Source organism: Haemaphysalis longicornis, unplaced genomic scaffold, assembly GCF_048455015.1.
Source record: "Haemaphysalis longicornis isolate Haplotype H1 unplaced genomic scaffold, Haemaphysalis longicornis Haplotype H1 scaffold_1, whole genome shotgun sequence".
Lineage (NCBI taxonomy): Eukaryota > Metazoa > Arthropoda > Arachnida > Ixodida > Ixodidae > Haemaphysalis > Haemaphysalis longicornis.
Window position 1 is genome coordinate 481764072 of NW_027526203.1, and position 17334 is coordinate 481781405.

The window sequence follows — 17334 nt, forward strand, 5'->3', positions numbered from 1 at the left end:
AAGGGCGAAACCTACTTCAGGAAAAAAAATTACACCATCTTCCCGTAGGGACACCCTGAGTAGTTTGCAAAGCAGCCATGGGGTCTATTCAAGTGCCCATAAGATTTAAGTTCGTCGCTTCCGTTAGGTTGAGGTACGTAGCTACCATTAAATTCACAGTTTGGTTTCCAGGGTAATTACCACACTTTTCACTTACCGGAACTACGAAATGGGAAATTGCGTTGAGCCCATGACTGTTTTGCATACTACTCAGGGTTCCCCTATGGGAAGATGGTGTAATTTTATTAGATGCGACGGGGCTATGTCCCTCCCTTGTCGTTGTTGCGCCGTGCATACCCCCACTGCGAATGCTCGGCTTGCTGAACGCCCGGTGGTGTCTTACTCTTTAATGGCTCCTGGAGCGACAGTGTTACCGGTGTCTTCCTGGGCCGGCCCGAGATGAGCCGAGAATGCGCAGTGGGGGTGTGGACGGCGCCGCAACAAGGGAGGGACATAGCCCCGACCATGAGATGCTGGAGCAACAGTGTTGCCGGTGTCTTCCTGGGCCGGCACGAGACGAGCATGCTCCCCCTTAAAGGGCTCCTGGAGCGGCATTGTGGCCGGTATCTTCCTGGGCCGGTGGATGGACGGACGAGGGAGCCGAGAGCAAGAGGTGCTTTGCATCTAATAATGCACACGAGAACATCAGGCGTCTACAGGCCACTTCTCGCGCTGAGAGCTGCGATTTGAGCTGTCGTCATTGCCCTGAGCTTTCCTTTTTCTGAATCGCACCTTAGGTGTGCCCGTTATCTGAAAGCGACTGCGACCGGTCGAGAGGACATCGGCCTTCTTCCGGGAGGAATCTCGAGCGCGCGGAGGACACTGCTCTAATTTTCTAATTTCCACAACTCGAGCAAGGCATGCGCTTTCACTCTCGGCCGCTTCGAGGTCCGCTGAGACCCAGCGCAAAGCGTGCGTGCGGCGCTGCAACTCGGCAGGCCCGCATATGAGCTCGTGTCGCACTTTTTTGTGACACTGTCGGTAAGCGAACACCAGAGGGTTCTTTCGCGCTCCTTTCCGGCTGTCAAGGCCAATCTAGGTACGTGCGGCCCGGTCTCAAAAGACGGCTCAACCCGAGGCGACACCGGAATGGCTACGAGCTTGGCTGGCCGTTACTCGATATCGCGTATCTCAGTTGGAGGTGGAGCGCTACCTACTCGCTCAGTTGCGGCGTCGTCCTTAAGCTTAGCTGCACCGTGAAAAACGTCAAGCGTCTCGACTGGCAGCGCTTCCCCAGCGTAGCTCGGTTCTGAACTCGCGTCCGGAGAAACACCTTTCGTTTCAACGGACTCGTGTTGCCTCCTTTCGCTAACGGCACGGTTTATGCTATCCCGCAGAACGTCGTTAGCTTGCGAACTGCGCGCGTTCAGCCGGCCGTCGTTTTCAACGCCTCCCGTAAACCTGACCACTCCGAACACAACGCTAAAACATCTCCGCTCACTGTAGGGTCCTTACACACAGTGGACTGCCCTCTGTCGTGAGCCTACGGAAATGCACTATCCTGGCTATTTTTCCGAGTTTCGCTATTCCTCAGAGGTGGCGACACTACTCTTACTTGAGCACTTTGCAGCGATCTCAGCTGATTCTTTCCTCGGCAGTTTCTTGAAATTGTATCCCTTGTCGCGTAACAGCTAATCCGACCTGTTCCAGAATAGGTACCCGTATTCTGGGAGAACTTGTGGGCATACTGCCGTCTGCATGACAAGTTCACCAAACAGACCTCCGATGCTGACCTTAGCAATCGGCAGGCGCACGTTTTGTGCTGCTGCGGCCTGCTTCACCCAAACACTCGGTCCCGTAGCTGATCCGGTTCAACGTACGAAGTGTAGACCATGTCTACCGTCGCCGCGGAGTCGCGAAGAACTTGGCACGGTTTACCGTTGACCACTAGCTCACGTACACACGGCTCCAGAAACTGCCTGCTGTCCTCACTCTGATTTAGCACGTGAAACACAAGCTTGCCCTTTTTGCAACTCGCCGTGAAATGCCCCGTTTCGCCGCAGTTGTAATACGCAGCCTGTTTGCCCGCCTCAAAAGCTTTTCTTCGGCTCTGCTCCTCAGCGTCTCAGCGTCTACGCTCTTTTTGTTATCGCGGCCAGTTTCACTATCCACGACAAAGACTTTGCTAGCTCCACCGTCTTCCTGGGGAGCTCTGCCTTTCGGCCCTGACTTATCAGGCCTCGGCCTGAACTCTTTTTGGCCGTCTTTCGGCCCCTGCGCACCTCGCCGTGCGACGAATTCGTCGGCTAGCTGAGCTGCATGATCCACAGTATTTACCCCTGGCCTATCTTGCACCCAGAATCTCACGTTTTCTGGTAGACGGCGGTAAAACTGCTCGAGGCCGAAGCACTGAACTACCTTGTCGTGCTCTCCGAAAGCCTTTGCCTCTTTGAGCCAATCTTCCATGTTCGCCCTCAGCTTATAGGCGAGTACTACTCGCCTATAAGTCGTACTTAGCTCCGAGTACGACTCGCTTTTAGCTTTATCGGCTTCACGGAATTTCTGGCGAAACGCCTCTGCCGACAGCGTGTACTTACGCAGAAGGCTCGACTTGACTTTCTCGTAGTTCTCCACCTCCTACTTTGGCAAGCGGGCCATCACGTCGGATGCCTCAACTGGGAAAAGCGTAAGGAGCTTTTGAGGCCATGAGTCTCGCCTAAACTGGTCCCTCTCGCACGTACGCTCGAAGGTGACCAAAAAAAGACCGATGTCTTCTCCTACCTTGTACGGTCGCATTAGGTCACTCATTCGTAACGTAGGTCGCTCAGTCGCCGCAGACTGCACGCTTGGCGCGCTGCTGTCACTCTCACGCCTAGATCAAGATGTCTCGATCTCGAGACGCTTCATCTCCAGCTCGTGCTGTCGCTTTCTTTTCTCCTGCTCGAGTAGGAGTTTCTCATGCTCTCGTCTCTTTTCCTCCTGTTGACGCTCCTGCTCTCGCTTTCTTTCCTCGCGTTCCTGTTCTTGTTTTCTTTCCTCGCGTTCCTGTTTCGGCCTCTCGAGCTCCAGTTCTCGCTTTCTTTCCTCGCGTTCCTCGCGCTGGCGCTGAGCCTCGGCAGCCTGACGTTTAGCGGTCTCCCTGCGATTGATCAGCTCAATGCATTAAGACAGCTCGTCATCGTCAGCCCTAACAGCGAGTATGGCCTGTATCAGCTCCGGCTTTCTCAGCGCGTCCGAAACATCCAAGTGCAACTCTTTTGCAAGCTTCAACAACTGCGGTTTTTTCAACGCCTTCAAATTCATGGCCGGTCTAGAGTATTGTTTTCCCACTGCTCCAAAAATGTTTTGCGCGAGTAATCCACGCGACAAAAACACACGCCCTAGCAGCTATCCTCAGAAGCCTGGTAAAAATCAGTGAAGAAAAGTCCCGCACTCACCATTGACCGCCATGAATTCTGCGAAGTCCGAAGCCACCTTGACGTCCGTGGTGTTGGATCTCGCACAGCTGGCTGCAGGTGTTACGAAGTTGCCATCCGACCACTGCGAACCAGTTGTTGCGACGTTGTCATCCCACCGCTGGCAACCCGTTGCTGCATCCGGGAAGGCCGACCCGAGCCGAGCTCCGTCGCCTCTGACATACGTTTGGTAGCGTGGTGAAGCGAGAGGCCAGCAAATGTTGCTGTCTCGAAGAAGACCAGACGCCGAAGGCTAAGATAACTTGTTTACTTCATAGCGAGAGATGAACCGAAGCCAAAGTACAATGCCCCGACGGGCGAGGTAACAGTACAGGACTCGAACAGAGTGACAGCATTGATTCACTGCTCAAACAGGAATGAACTACAGCGCTTGGGGGGGTCCTATTTATACCCAAAGCGCCAACGGTCAAAACAAGCGTTCCGTCTAGATTCTGCACGCGACACGAACGGCACAGACGCACACAACACTCTTTCCAGAGTTCGTAAGCTGTCGGTAGTAGCGGCGCACGCTGAGTCAGAGAGAGGGGAGAGAGGAGGTCTCCGCAGCGGACGCGCGGCTTCCACGTCCTTTGGAGAAGTCTCGGCGTGTTGCGTCGGCACGCCACCAAAGTTTGATACCGCCGATAGCGAGGCGCCACCGATCCAGACCTGTCGCAGCTTGTTTGAATATTCGGCTGCATGTGTGAGTCACCGACAAGGGGGGCCTGCTTGAAAGGCGCACGTATTGGAGGCTTGGCCGCACAGCCGAGGAGTATTATGGCGGGCTGGTTCGTAACAACATGCTTGTTGGGGACTTGTGTTGTTTACCCCACTGTTCTTGCTTCAATAAAAAATTCCCTGGCCATCTACACTAACGTGAAACCTGAGGGGGGGGGGGGCGAAGCATGCAGTGCATAAGTGCATTATTGGCGCCTTGGCGTTTTTGCCCACGGAGTTGAAACCATTGGGGGTAGAGGTATACAGCTTTGCTTGAAGCACAGAGCGTTTTAGCGCGAGGCGTTGGAAAACGAGTTTCCTGGTGCTGTTGTAGCCACCTGACTACGGTGACGACGAACGATGACGACGACAGGAGACGCCGACAGCTCGAGCCCCTAAAGGCATTCGCCCGTAAAATAGGAATAAGTTTCAAGAGCATAGAGCTTGCTCTGGAAGTTTATCATACCGGGTTAATTTTTGCTTGTTGTTTTCGATCTCAGCCAATCCGAGGAGTGAACTATAATGCATCAAAATTCAAATGCGAGACTTGTGAGTCGCTTGCCCATTCTCCGTTTCCCCATTACATTCTCTGTTTGTGTGAAACATGATATCAGTGTTATAACGAGGCAATATTTCGAATTACTCGAAGTTGTATTTTGTTTTCGTGGCCTGTTTAAAAATTGCGTACCAATGCACAGAAGCGGCAGTTAAAGGCTGTTTCAGGTGAAGCAGCTTTCGACCGCTCGGACGGGGGAGGTAGCAGAGTCGACAGATATGGCTCAGCAGTATTCGTTCAAAGGGCTCATTCGATCGATGTCTTGCGCTCGCAGCGGACGAGAGCCACGGATGCGGGCACCGTCTCGACGCCCTGCTTTTGCGCGGAGCCCTTTCCGTGGAATTTCATTTGCGCGCAACCACGTGCCCGCCGAGGAGTTCCCGTGGACGAATTTCGTTAGGTGGGTACGCGCGGAGCGTTCGGAAACGCGCAAGCCGTTTCTACGGGTGCTTTCCGCATGTGTGCGGGCGTCAATAATAGAGTTCTGACGTGGCCGACGGCCTAGCGAGGAAAGCTGAGTGCATCTTGAGTCGTCTCTCATGAGTCCAGGAGGGGCGAAAGAGAAGACACGGCTTGAAAGCCTCGTTGCCCCTCCTTCGCAATTGGGGGCAGGCGCCCTTGAACGGGGGCGCGAAGAAAAGGCCTTGTAACACGGGTCATGAACAGGCGCCTGCTGCCTTCACCCACTGATTTTTAATCGATGGAAAGAAGAGCATACGATCACTCCGTGTAGTTAGTGTAAACAGGCGTGTAAACAGGGACAAAAATAATTGACCCGTTAGCGATCACCGTTACATATTGATTAAATGTTCGAACACGTAGTTATAAACAACAGGATTGCCTTAACTACAATATGCATCAGATGGTGGATACTTTTTGACCTGGAAGATCAACCCAACAAAAGCGGTGCCAGCCGAAGACGGAAACAAAGTTTTATGAGTGGCAGCGTCTTGTAATCACGCGTTTGGTGCGCTGCCCCGCGGAAGGCTGTAAACACCGTCAATACTTCGCAAGGAACAGTGCGGTCGCTCAATGTTTTGCAAGGATGGGATTAGGTTTCGGCAATACAGACACCAACGGCGCATGCCAAGGAAGGTACGCAACTTCGCTCCCACCGAGGCACTTCGCAGAAAGTATACCGCTCAAAAAGCACACGAGCTTCTTAAACCTGATTCGGAATCGAATATAGCGCACCGGGTAACACACGAAACCAATAGGAGCTGAAACCAATAGGAGCTAATCTCAACAGCTGTGTGGAACAGAATGACGAGGGACCTATATTAGTAGCTGAAAAGGCATGGTACACCTTTACGACCACCATGTACAAGCATAAACTATTTTGGATGAAAGGACTCCTCATAGCGCCCACGGCAAAGCAAGTGTTTAATTACACTAAGTAACAATCCTATTCGCAGGTACTGTTGTTTCAAAAGTCCCTAGATTGACTAAGGCTCCTGAAAGTACTTCATCATGACTTGAAAATGCCATTGTGGTACTTCTCCTATGTAAAACGTACGGCCGGAAAGGTCCGCCCTTGCATCTGTGATTTAAGAAATCTAACTAAACTCATAGGCGCTGATGTTTTAATAAAACAAACCAAAACGAATCAAAATTTTCGTAGGCCTGAAAAATTGCCTTATGAAAGCAGGCATTTGAAAGTAACCCTGTTTGCATGACCAGTGCATTGAAATCTCAGTGGCTATTAGAGCTCGTCATGAATACAGCAGACTACTCATTGACGATCAGCCCTGCTCACAATGCCGTACAGCGAAGCTTTAAGAATAGCAGGGAAAATTTTAATAGAAAAGAAATCGCAAACGCATTTTAGCTGCAATTTGACAATACACTATTTACGAATGTACTGACCGGTGCGCAGACCTAACGAGTGCAATAAAACGCAACACCACTGTTTTTGCGATCTAGCATTCTTCTGTAATTATTAGCTTAATAAAACATGAAAATACTACTATACCTTTCTGTCAGCAGGCAAAGATGGGTAGCCCATCCTACGGCGGCTTTGTGATGCGGCTGGATGGGCTTAGGAGCAGCGGCTTCACGTTATTATAGCTACTACTGATAGTTATCTATGACACGTGGTGAGATAAAACTTGCCATTGTTGCCGCCTGAGCTGTTCAACGTCATTTTATTTGTTTCAGAGTAGTTCCGATAAAACATGAGTTACGGAATCCCCGCCGTTTACTTCGAAGCAGTATGTATCTAACCACCCCGCCTTTACCAGTTTTTATCGCCCTCTATAGCCCTACCCGATCCGTAAACACCATCGTCCACTTCAAAAACGCCCCAACTTGTACAACCCTCGAAGAATTCTGCATAGCCGCAGCCGTCGAATACGCTGTCAAAGCCTAACCCTCTGCCACACTAATTTTCGTGTTTAGTGACTCGCAGGAGGCGCTACGAAAATTTCTCGACACACCCCACACCCTCATACCTCTGACACCCTAAACTGCGCCCTTCGCACACATCCTCCCCACAAGATAACGCTGGTGTGGGCCCCAGGCCACGCCAACTTGGACGGCAATGCTTGAGCACACGAGCTTACCCTAGAACTCTCCCAGGGTCCGTCCATGTTGTGGCCAAATATGTACCACCCTGGCACTCAAACGATTTCACATCGGGCACGCCCACAGCATCTCTGCGCGTTACGCGCAAGTAGGCACTGTTTTCCGGTCCCTTACCTCCTCCTCCCCCGTGAAGCCGCATCTGGGAATCCGGAAACCACAAACCTCCTCTCTTGTCACCCCACCCCATATCCACTACATACATGACATCCTCTCGCGTCCCACTTGCCCTACACCCATCTGCCCTTCCTACCCATCAGTACGGCACCTTAACTGGGAGTGCCATCCGCCAGACCTATACCGCCACACCTGCGTTCCTGCAGCGCTTCCTGGAAGGACGGGTTGAACCCCGGTCCTTCGTGGACGTCAGGTCGACGCAAGAATTCCTGGCGGCCCACTGCCTTCGTGTTAGTGAGGACCTCTGGAAGTTCTACGGACCACCCGTCTCCCAATGAAGAGACTGCGGCACGACGGCCCGTGCTAGGCCTGTTTAGATAATAAAGTTTTCCCTCTCTCTCTCCCCCCTGTTTTCATTACAGTGAAGCCGCTTTATCCGGCGCTGCTCCTTGCCACCGCAGACCCTTCTTTCACAACTGTTATTCCCCGCGCCACCTCTGACGCCTCTTTTACAAGTTGCGCAATCAGCTGATTACGGAGGCAGCGCCGCTATGAGATGATTGTGGAGAATCAACAGAAGTGCGAATGGGTGTAAAAACGACAGAAAACCGCTGCCGTTGATGATGTAGCCGCCGCTGTTGCGTCAAATTCCACCTCGTCGAGTAGCCGCGTATCCCTCCCGGATGATGAGCTACTTGCCCGCTTGGAACGCCGACATGGGCCCGCAATTCTTTAGCTCGAAAGGCTTTCCGCGCGACATTTTCGCCCGTGCATTTCACGCGTAAACACGCGCCCATCACCGGTTGTTGGTTTATGCGTGCATGGGTTTGAGGTGGAAGGAGGGGTGCATGCACACAGCTAGGCTTCATGCCACTACAGTTGACATGCCTGTTGTGGTGGTGGGAGATTTAAACTTCGAAATCTCACGGCTCAATGCTACCTGTCCGCTGTCCTCCGCGGTCGAGCGGTTTGGGTTTGTGTGTTACACAGATAGTGAGATGCCTACGACACGGGAGGGAAACGAAGAGCTGAATGTTTGTCTGCTAGAATAAAGCTGGAGTCCTTATAGGTTTAACTCACTATGGGAGAGACGCATGTCCTTCGCTCGGAGGAAGAGCGGGAATTGAAAGAGCGTCGCCCCGAACAGAAGTGTGAATGTGCGCGAAAACAAGAGAAAGCCGCTGCCGCTGCCGTTGCCGCTACAAGCTCCAGCTCGTAGTGTAGCTGGATGCTCCTCCCACATGAGCAGCAACTTTGCCGCTTGAAAAGCAGACGTGAGCCAGTATTTCTTGTTCAGATTGATGGGCTTTGAGAGCGACATTTTCGCCGGTGTCTTTCACTTCTAAGCACGCGCACATAACCGGTTGACGGTTTATGTGTGCACGGGTTGGGAGTGCAGGGAAGGGATTCAGCGTCTAAAGGTCCAACGACATGAAAGATCCAACGAGACGAAAGGTCCAACAGTGGATATTCCGTCTCGTTGGATCTTTCGTCGCGTTGGACATTTAGGCTCGATTGGACCTTCCCTCTCGGTGGATCTTTCGCCTCCTTGGACATTCAGGCTCGATTGGACCTTTCGTCGCGGCGGGTCTTTCGTCTCGTTGGACATTCAGGCTGTTACTATTAAATTATTGTCCGGAGCACTCTAAAGTTACCCTGAATGCCCTTGTACCGCAATGTGGTTGTGGGACCTTCTGCATTTTCACATGCAATAACTTTTACACAATAATTTGAAGTACAATTTACGTCTGGCACCTCTGATTTCCGTCGTAAAATTTGAGTCTGCTTGCAACGCTATTGACGAAAACAAGCTTGGTCGCAAGTACGTTGCTGAGAGTGCCTAAATAGGACTTTAGTTTTTTTCAGTAGAGCCTGTTTTATCATTCGGGCAAACTTTAGGGGTTTTTCTTGTTTTTTTTTTGTGTGCAATAATATCAGCGAAAATATAATGTTTCCGAGCTTCATGCGCATGGCAGGCACGTGAGCGCTAAGCAAACAAGCAAACAGACACGTGCTCTTCCATTAAAAAAAGGAGGGTGCTGCGACAGTCGGCGTACGCGCGCGAGTATCCGTCAACTGCTCGCAGCCCGTAAGAAGCGGGCGATGCGTATAAGGGTTGTATATTATCAGTTCGGTCTCATCAAGGCTCCAGTTTGCTGTGTCATTCATCATTCAGGATGCCACATATTTTTTTTATTTACAGAGACTGCAGGCTCGTCTCGGGCACATGCAGGAGTGAAGACAAAGAAATACATTGACAGAAATGCAACATACAACTCGAGAGTACATCAGTCTTGCTTGACGTAATTTTAAAACGTACATCACACATAGGTGGAGGGGTAAATATGCTAACACAATCGGGTGTGGAAAAGAACACAATGATAATGTCTTCCAATTTTGAAACAACACTTCAACCAAAGCATATATTACCAATACGTTGAGAAAACACTTCTAACGACACAGAGTTCACTGTTTCTTCAGGTACAATATTCCAGTAAGAAATTGCACAAGGAAACAAAGAAAATGTATGAAAATAATGTGGCTAATCGGTTGCCTAATAGTCTTACCGTGATGTGTTCTCGCTGAACGTTTGAAAGGCTCTTGGATATAGTATTCCCGCGACAATTCGAAGTGACCGTAGTAAAGCTGATAAAGAACGTATAAGCTAGATATGACCCTTATGACATATTAATCAGTTATTGAGATAAAAGATCCAACTTGAATATCTTTCCTTCTGGTATTTCGTTAAAATTTCGCGTCCACTTGTACAAACGATGTTATTGTGCTTCACGCTGCCACAAAATCGAGCCCAAATTCTGACCATGCGGACGCGCGATATTTTGCATGTGTTGTTAGAGTTCTGGAGGATTTGAGGGCGCGTTAGAAAAGCAGCTCACTGCTTTTTGGGTGGCTTACTCTGTCTACTAGCTGTTCTAATTGGCAGCCACAATATGGTAAGTATATAACAATAGGCAAACAAATGAAAGTTTTCCAGCAAGCAATACAAGGAAGTTGGACTGCGAGACTGACCTAGAGGCGTCATTTTTCAGCGAGTCCAATGAAGCATGATATAACTAAGACAAGAGCAAGACCGAAGACAGAGCTAGCTGCAATTTAGGCTTATTTTTGTGCATGCGCTGCGCTTCTTTGAATTCTTACTTGTTGACTTTCTCAGAATTATTATTTTTGACAATTGATTCAAACGCAAACATTCATAACTTCTGCGTGAGAGTGATTTCTAGTGAAACTTGGCACAATTTTTTCTCGCATTATGGGGTGTGCAACAAAACTCAACAAGTAAGATCGCGCCACAAGTTTTGATATGGCTCGCTTTCTCACCAATGCGCACGCATGGTACCTCAGTAATGTGTCTCATTAATTTTGGTTCATTGCACGTGTTAAGGCCTACCCCATTTCCCTACCAACCACTTTTGATTGAGACAACTCAAAATAGAGTGTTCGCATGAGAACAACTTCTAAAACAATATTTAAACAAAACGTATAAAAGACATAACATATACTTTCTAAGGCTTCCTTGGGCCTAAAAATGCTTTATGGTGTACACCAACAATCTGCGTTTATCTTTCCAAAAGTTTTGAACTATAGCCTAACCTAATACATTTATTTATTTATTTACTGAATTTATTTATTTATTTATTTATTTATTTATTTATTTATTTATTTATTTATTTATTTATTTATTTATTTATTTAACTGAAAATGCGATTACCAGCGTTACCCGTAAAATACACGCTAGAAAAAGAAAAGTAAATGTACAGCTAGAACATATATTTTCCATTTAGTCTAGAATTTGTTCTCACTTCAGACTTCGTACCACGCAGGAAGCTGAAAAGGCAAATATTTTGGCCATATAGGCTCAGAACGTCTTCAAGGCTTCTGGCAAAACTATATTTGGTGCTCTTGGTTGTGCATAATTCATGTGTTGCCCTAATGCCGGTTAATACTTTGTGTTGCAGTAATTCTATGTATTTATACTTCTGCCTAATCTAGAGGTATGACCCTTAGAACATAGAAAAAATTGTCTTTAAAGCTTACTCGCCAAATTTAGCACATACGCACCCGAGAGCGGAATTTTCAAAAGGCCGATACGGTTAGCTTGTGTTGAGTCGACCAGCGTAACAAAGAAACGGTAGAAAATTGTGCGCGAAGTTGAAACACTAAAAGGAAATAGCAACCTGTGCGCATATATACTCGGAATTTCGGTGATACCCCTGCTGCCACGTCTTCATAATTCTCTCCCATTTTTCTTCGTTCAGGTCTTTATCTCTCTTTTTTCAAAGGGGTTAAGAAGAACAAATTTAACAGTATAATTCGATGGAGCCAGCCTTTGGTCACCCGCTAAACTCTATACCAGCCCTGGAAGTCGTTTTTTAATCGAAAAACAATACAAACAATTGAAAAAAAAACATTGAAATTTTACGCCACACGACGACAGCGGTGACGTAACAGAGAAATACCCGGCCTCTTCGGTTCAAGAGCACTACAGTGCTTCATTGCGCACATGCCCACAATGCGTTTAATTTACTAAGCCCATCTCCCCTTTATGTTTAATTTACTGCAACGCACCGGCAGCTCAGTGAGCAAGGTACTGACTGCGCTACCGAGCACAAACTTGTGGTTGGTGACTGCGCAGGGTAATATAGGAGAAGAAAAGCATTAGTGTGTCTGCCTTTGAGCGCACGTTATAGACGTCATCAATTAATCCGTACCCCTCCACCATGCATGACTGTCCGCAAAATACTGGCTGTATATTTTGTTTCGAAATCCCTGTTTTAACACATGTTTAATATTTTCATAATGGATATCGGGATAATGGATACGGCTGTCGGATATCGCTGTCTGATCGCTTTCGGATATAGTAAAATACAACTATTGAGGGATGGACAAGTATACTTGAAACGAAGGAGTGAACAAGAGAGAGCGCCAGCCGCCAATGCTGCTTGAATGCAATTATATTTATTCTCAAAGTGGTTCAGATGATTTTGTGTGCACGTTCATTCTAGTAAACCATTAAGCAGTGCTCCAGCTAACCCGAGAAGATAGCCCATACGCTGCTAAAAACTCAATTGAGCAGAAGTTCGTTTTTCTAGCTTAAGAATAATTGTCGAAATTTTGTTATTTCCGGGCCAGTCTCACACGCCATTAATCATGCGATGGTACTCTGTGCCGCGAACAAACAGATTAGTCTTATAGATTTCCATACTCAAAACCACACTTTCTTTTTGTTCTGTGGTGGAACTATTTTGAGGAGGTTGACGAAAGCCATACGGTACGTCACGTTCATATGCAACGCTTTATATTGACGCAAAAGTGAGGCGTGCACACGACTACCTGCACTGTCACAATGCTCATTTTATTAACGTAGTGTAACGTTTGGCACAACACACTTGAACCTATCGCTATCTACTTAGTCTTAAAAATTCACCCGCATTTCCCCGAAGGGGAGCATGGGGAAGTGCGAATGCACGGGTGATGCGAAGGAACTCTTCTTGGCCAATCGCCCTAAGTGGGTATGTGGTGGGGTCGCTTTCGCACTTAAAAACTCTTCTTGGCCAATCGCCCTAAGTGGGTATGTGGTGCGAACGGACGGACGGCGGTGGACGCGTGATTCAGGGTCGCTTAAGATAATACTGATTGTGGAATTAAAAGCTATTTAATTCCACACTAGCCTGGTCAAAGTTTCAATGACTTGTGGGCTTGGCGCCTCGTGATCCCGATGTATGCTATAGGATTCAACCAGGGCTTCAATCCCATCTCGGTGAGGTATATTTGTGTACAGAGAAGTTACATCTATAGTTACAAGGAAGGCGCCATCAGGGATTTTTATGTTGTTAATTTCCCGTAGGAAGTTGTTAGTATCACGAAGATATGCCGAATGGGTAGCGAAGGAACTCTTCTTGTCCAATCGCCCTAAGTGGGTATGTGGTGGGGCTGCTTTCGCACTTAAAAACTTTTCTTGGCCAATCGCCCTAAGTGGGTATGTGGTGCGGATGGACGGACGGCGGTGGACGCGTGATTCAGGGTCGCTTAAGAAGTGCATTCGCACTTAAAAAATGTCTGCCTTGAATGAAACAGTGGGGCCTTAGTATTGTCGCACCCTTCGTCTCAGTAGACGTTTCATCTCGTTGGACATTTAGGCTCAGTTGGACCTTCAGACTCAGTGGACCTTTCGTCTCGTTGGACATTCAGGTTCAATTGGACCTTTAGTGTCGTTGGATCTTTCATCTCGTTGGACATTCGTCTCGTTGGATCTTTCGTCTCGTTGGACATTCAGGCTCGATTGGACCTTCAGACTCGGTGGATCTTTCTTTCGTTGGACATTCAGGCTCGATTGGACCTTTCGTCCCGTTGGACATTCAGGCTCGCTGATCACGTGACGAATTGGACCTTTCGTCTCGTTGGACCTTTCGTCGCGTTGGGCATTCAGGCCACAAGCGCAGGGAAGAAGGTGGGTGGGGGGAAAGGCGTGCATGCGCTGCTACAGGTTTCATGCCCTCAGTGACACCATGCTGGTTGCGCTAGCGGTGGTTCAGACGTAGACGTCAAACGGATCAAAGAGACCAGTTCGGTGTCCTCAGTGGCCGAGCGGTTGGGCCAGTCGGTTACACAGACAATAAGATGGCTATAACCAAGTTTCCCAGAAAGTATACTCAACTGAAAATTTCAAGTAAATGTGTTTTCTTTCGTTCATTCCATGAACTGTGTCCAGCTTTTCATGTCATCTTTCTTTTCAGAGTGTAAGGGCACTATTTTTTTAACAACCGTACTTTTCCCGTTGAAGCCCATGTATGACACCAGCACGTGGAGCTGTGACTTTTTGCATCTCCACGGCGAACTACCCAATTATAAGCAGTGAATGAAGCTTGCAGAAATGACAGAGTCGTTTTGGCGGCCGATTAGTGTGATGTCTTTCAAGATTTTTACATTAGACAGAGAACTACAGATCGGGCATTGGCGAGAAAGCTGGCATTGCCGCAAAGCGTACTGTTGCCTCAGCATTGTATGGCCCACCTCGGAAAAAATTCGCCCAGAACGACAGAAGAACAGTGGGATATAGCGCGTACCGAGAGAGGTGAGAAGAGGGCAAACCCTTTGAAAAAAAGAAGTATAAAGAAAAGTGGGCGGCGTCCTGTGTTTATGAGGGATGCCGCACGCTTCCGCAGCCCGGATGGCCGGTTAATCAGGCGTCAAACCTCCGGGTGCAAGCTGGCCAGTGTGCATTCCCACCGTGCCCTGGAGGGGGGTGGGGGAGGGGATGGGGTGAGGGGAAGGGGGCGGAAGGATGAAGAGGGCAGAAGCATACGAGACGAGCTGCGGGAAGATTGCCGGAGTGGCAGAGTTAGGAGACGCTGGTGCAGGAGGTGACGCGAAGCGAAATCTGCAGTGGTGGCGCCGTCTTCGCGCAGATGTGGGCCTGCTGCTCCGGGAGCGACGACGGCACTGACGTCTGCTCGACGTTTCCCGCTTTCAACGGGCCCGTCACCTGGCATCGCAGCGTATAGTGCAATGTGGAGTAAGTACACGGCCGAGTAGGTGGCAGGATGGAATGGGATATACGGCGATGAAATGCCGGCACGGTAGACAGCAAAAGAAGTGACAGCCAGCAAACGCCGCTGGCGAAGTCCTCTGGCGATGCTAAGGAGAGAAAACGTGGCCCCCGAGACGGCTGGCCACGTGAGACGAACCGCTGTGCGAGGGGCATTTGCAAAACTTCGTGATGCGGGCTTCCGAAGCCGGAGCAGGGCATTAGAATCGGCCAGAGCCCCAGTTTCGCCAGGAAGAGGGACAGGAGGCTCACATGCTCTTACAGATCTACCGTACATGATTGACAATCCAGCGCGCGAAAACACGGCACAAAAAAGAACGAGAGTTAGACAGGACAGCGCTGCACTCACAACTGATTTATTTTGAAGAAAACATTGGTCATATATACAGATCAGTCTCCCACGTGGTCATAAATTATTGCACCCGATAACAACAAACACAAAAACACAATCATTAATCGGTTTGCACATCGGTTTTGTGTTTTTGTGTTTGTTGTTATCGGGTGCAATAATTTACGACCACGTGGGAGACTGATCTGTATATATGACCAATGTTTTCTTCAAAATAAATCAGTTGTGAGTGCAGCGCTGTCCTGTCTAACTCTCGTTCTTTTTTGTGCCGTGTTTTCGCGAGCTGGATTGTCAATCATGAACATTCACCAACTCGCCCAAATCACAGTCCTCTTGAGATCTACCGTACATTTTTTTCTCGGTCGGACCCCCACGCGAAGGAATCCCGAGGAATGAGCCGTACGCACCTCTTAGCTGAAACAGAAAGGTTTGGAAAGCCAGCAAAATAAACGACTCAGTGAGTCCAATAACGCAAGATATGCCGATAGATACATCCAGCGACGTACAAGCGCCCTTCTTTACTATATTTCGTCGCAGGAATAAGAGGTCGTTTTACTTCCTGTGTGGGCCTTTACATTACTGCAGCTCCCGTGGTATCTCGGAGCTTTCATTTCGGCTCGCTAAAAACAGAATTCGAATGCCGCAGTTTCAGTGAAAGGCTGCACCGAAATCTCGCCCAAAAGGGATACTGTATTTATTTCATCTAGCACACAACTAGGACCTGTTTTTAACTCTCAGAACACTCCCAAAAACAGGATGGTTCAAGTATACAAGTGGCTTCTACGAGACTAGTGCATCCTCATTGCTGAAACTAACTAGCCATCAACCAAGCTCTCGCTAACAGGAAGAAGATGCCAAAATACTTGAAGGCACTTGAATCGTTTGTGCGCTCAATTTCTTTGTAGTTGCCGCCCTGCCCCACCTGTATGTCCGATCTGAACGTGTTCTGTAGCCACCCGCATTTTATTTTCAATTTGAAGAGTTCGACACTTACAAAAACACAAGAGCACGTTAGAGCAGGCGCTGCAGCGCCGATTCTGTGCGGTCACCCGCCGCGGTGGCGCAGTGGGCGTTGTGCTGCTGACCACGAGGTCGCGGGTTTGATTCCCGGCCGCGGAGGCCGCTTTTCTGATGGAGGCGAAAAGCAAAAGAACGCCCGTGTGTACTAGGTTTCGGCGCACGTTAAAGAGCCACAGGTGGACAAAATTAATCTGGAGCCCTCCACACGGCGCGCCTCACCGCCTGCGTTATGTCGGCGCGTTAAACCCTATAACCAACCGATTCTGTGCGGTCTCCATACGGGTGAACAGAGAAGCTGTGAGCACCTCATGCAGGCTTCAGCTGACAACGCCGGTGCATGCTTCTTCGGAAACTTTTGAGTTCAGCGACTTATTGACACATAGCAAAACTAACGCTGATCTATCAGTAGTGCTATTGATTCTCAACTGGCGATTTTTGTGAATCAATGCGCAAGTCATTTCCTAATAAGGAAGTGACTTGCGCACAGGCAGTAATTATCATGGCGATTGCAGACACTGACCTAAATGTAAATGTACGTTAATCAGTCCTTATTCAAAAAAATACTATATTAGAGAGGATGCTTACAACTTCTCAGACAGCGAATATGAAAGCCTGATTTGAACTTCTGTTGATCTGCTGTCGAACTTTGCTGCCGCGCCCGTACGTGCACTGGACCAGCCCCGTTGAGAGCACCCCGGAAGCTCGCCCGCTCGGCCGCCATCACCGGGAGCCACCTGCCCGTGACTAACCTTTCCCGCTCGAGGCCGCTCGAACGGCAGTGGCCTCCGGCGCTGCTGTTTCCCTTTACCGGCGCCTCGTGCTCCCATTTTCTCTGCGATTCTGTGCACCTCACAACAGTTTTTTGTATCACACGCGTTACATAAAACATAGAGATCTAAGGCGGTAGAGCGTGTCCCCGTCTTTACGCTTTTACTGTTGTAACCATGAATGAACTCGCTTAGAAAATGATGCTATTAAGTTATCCGATGACTCT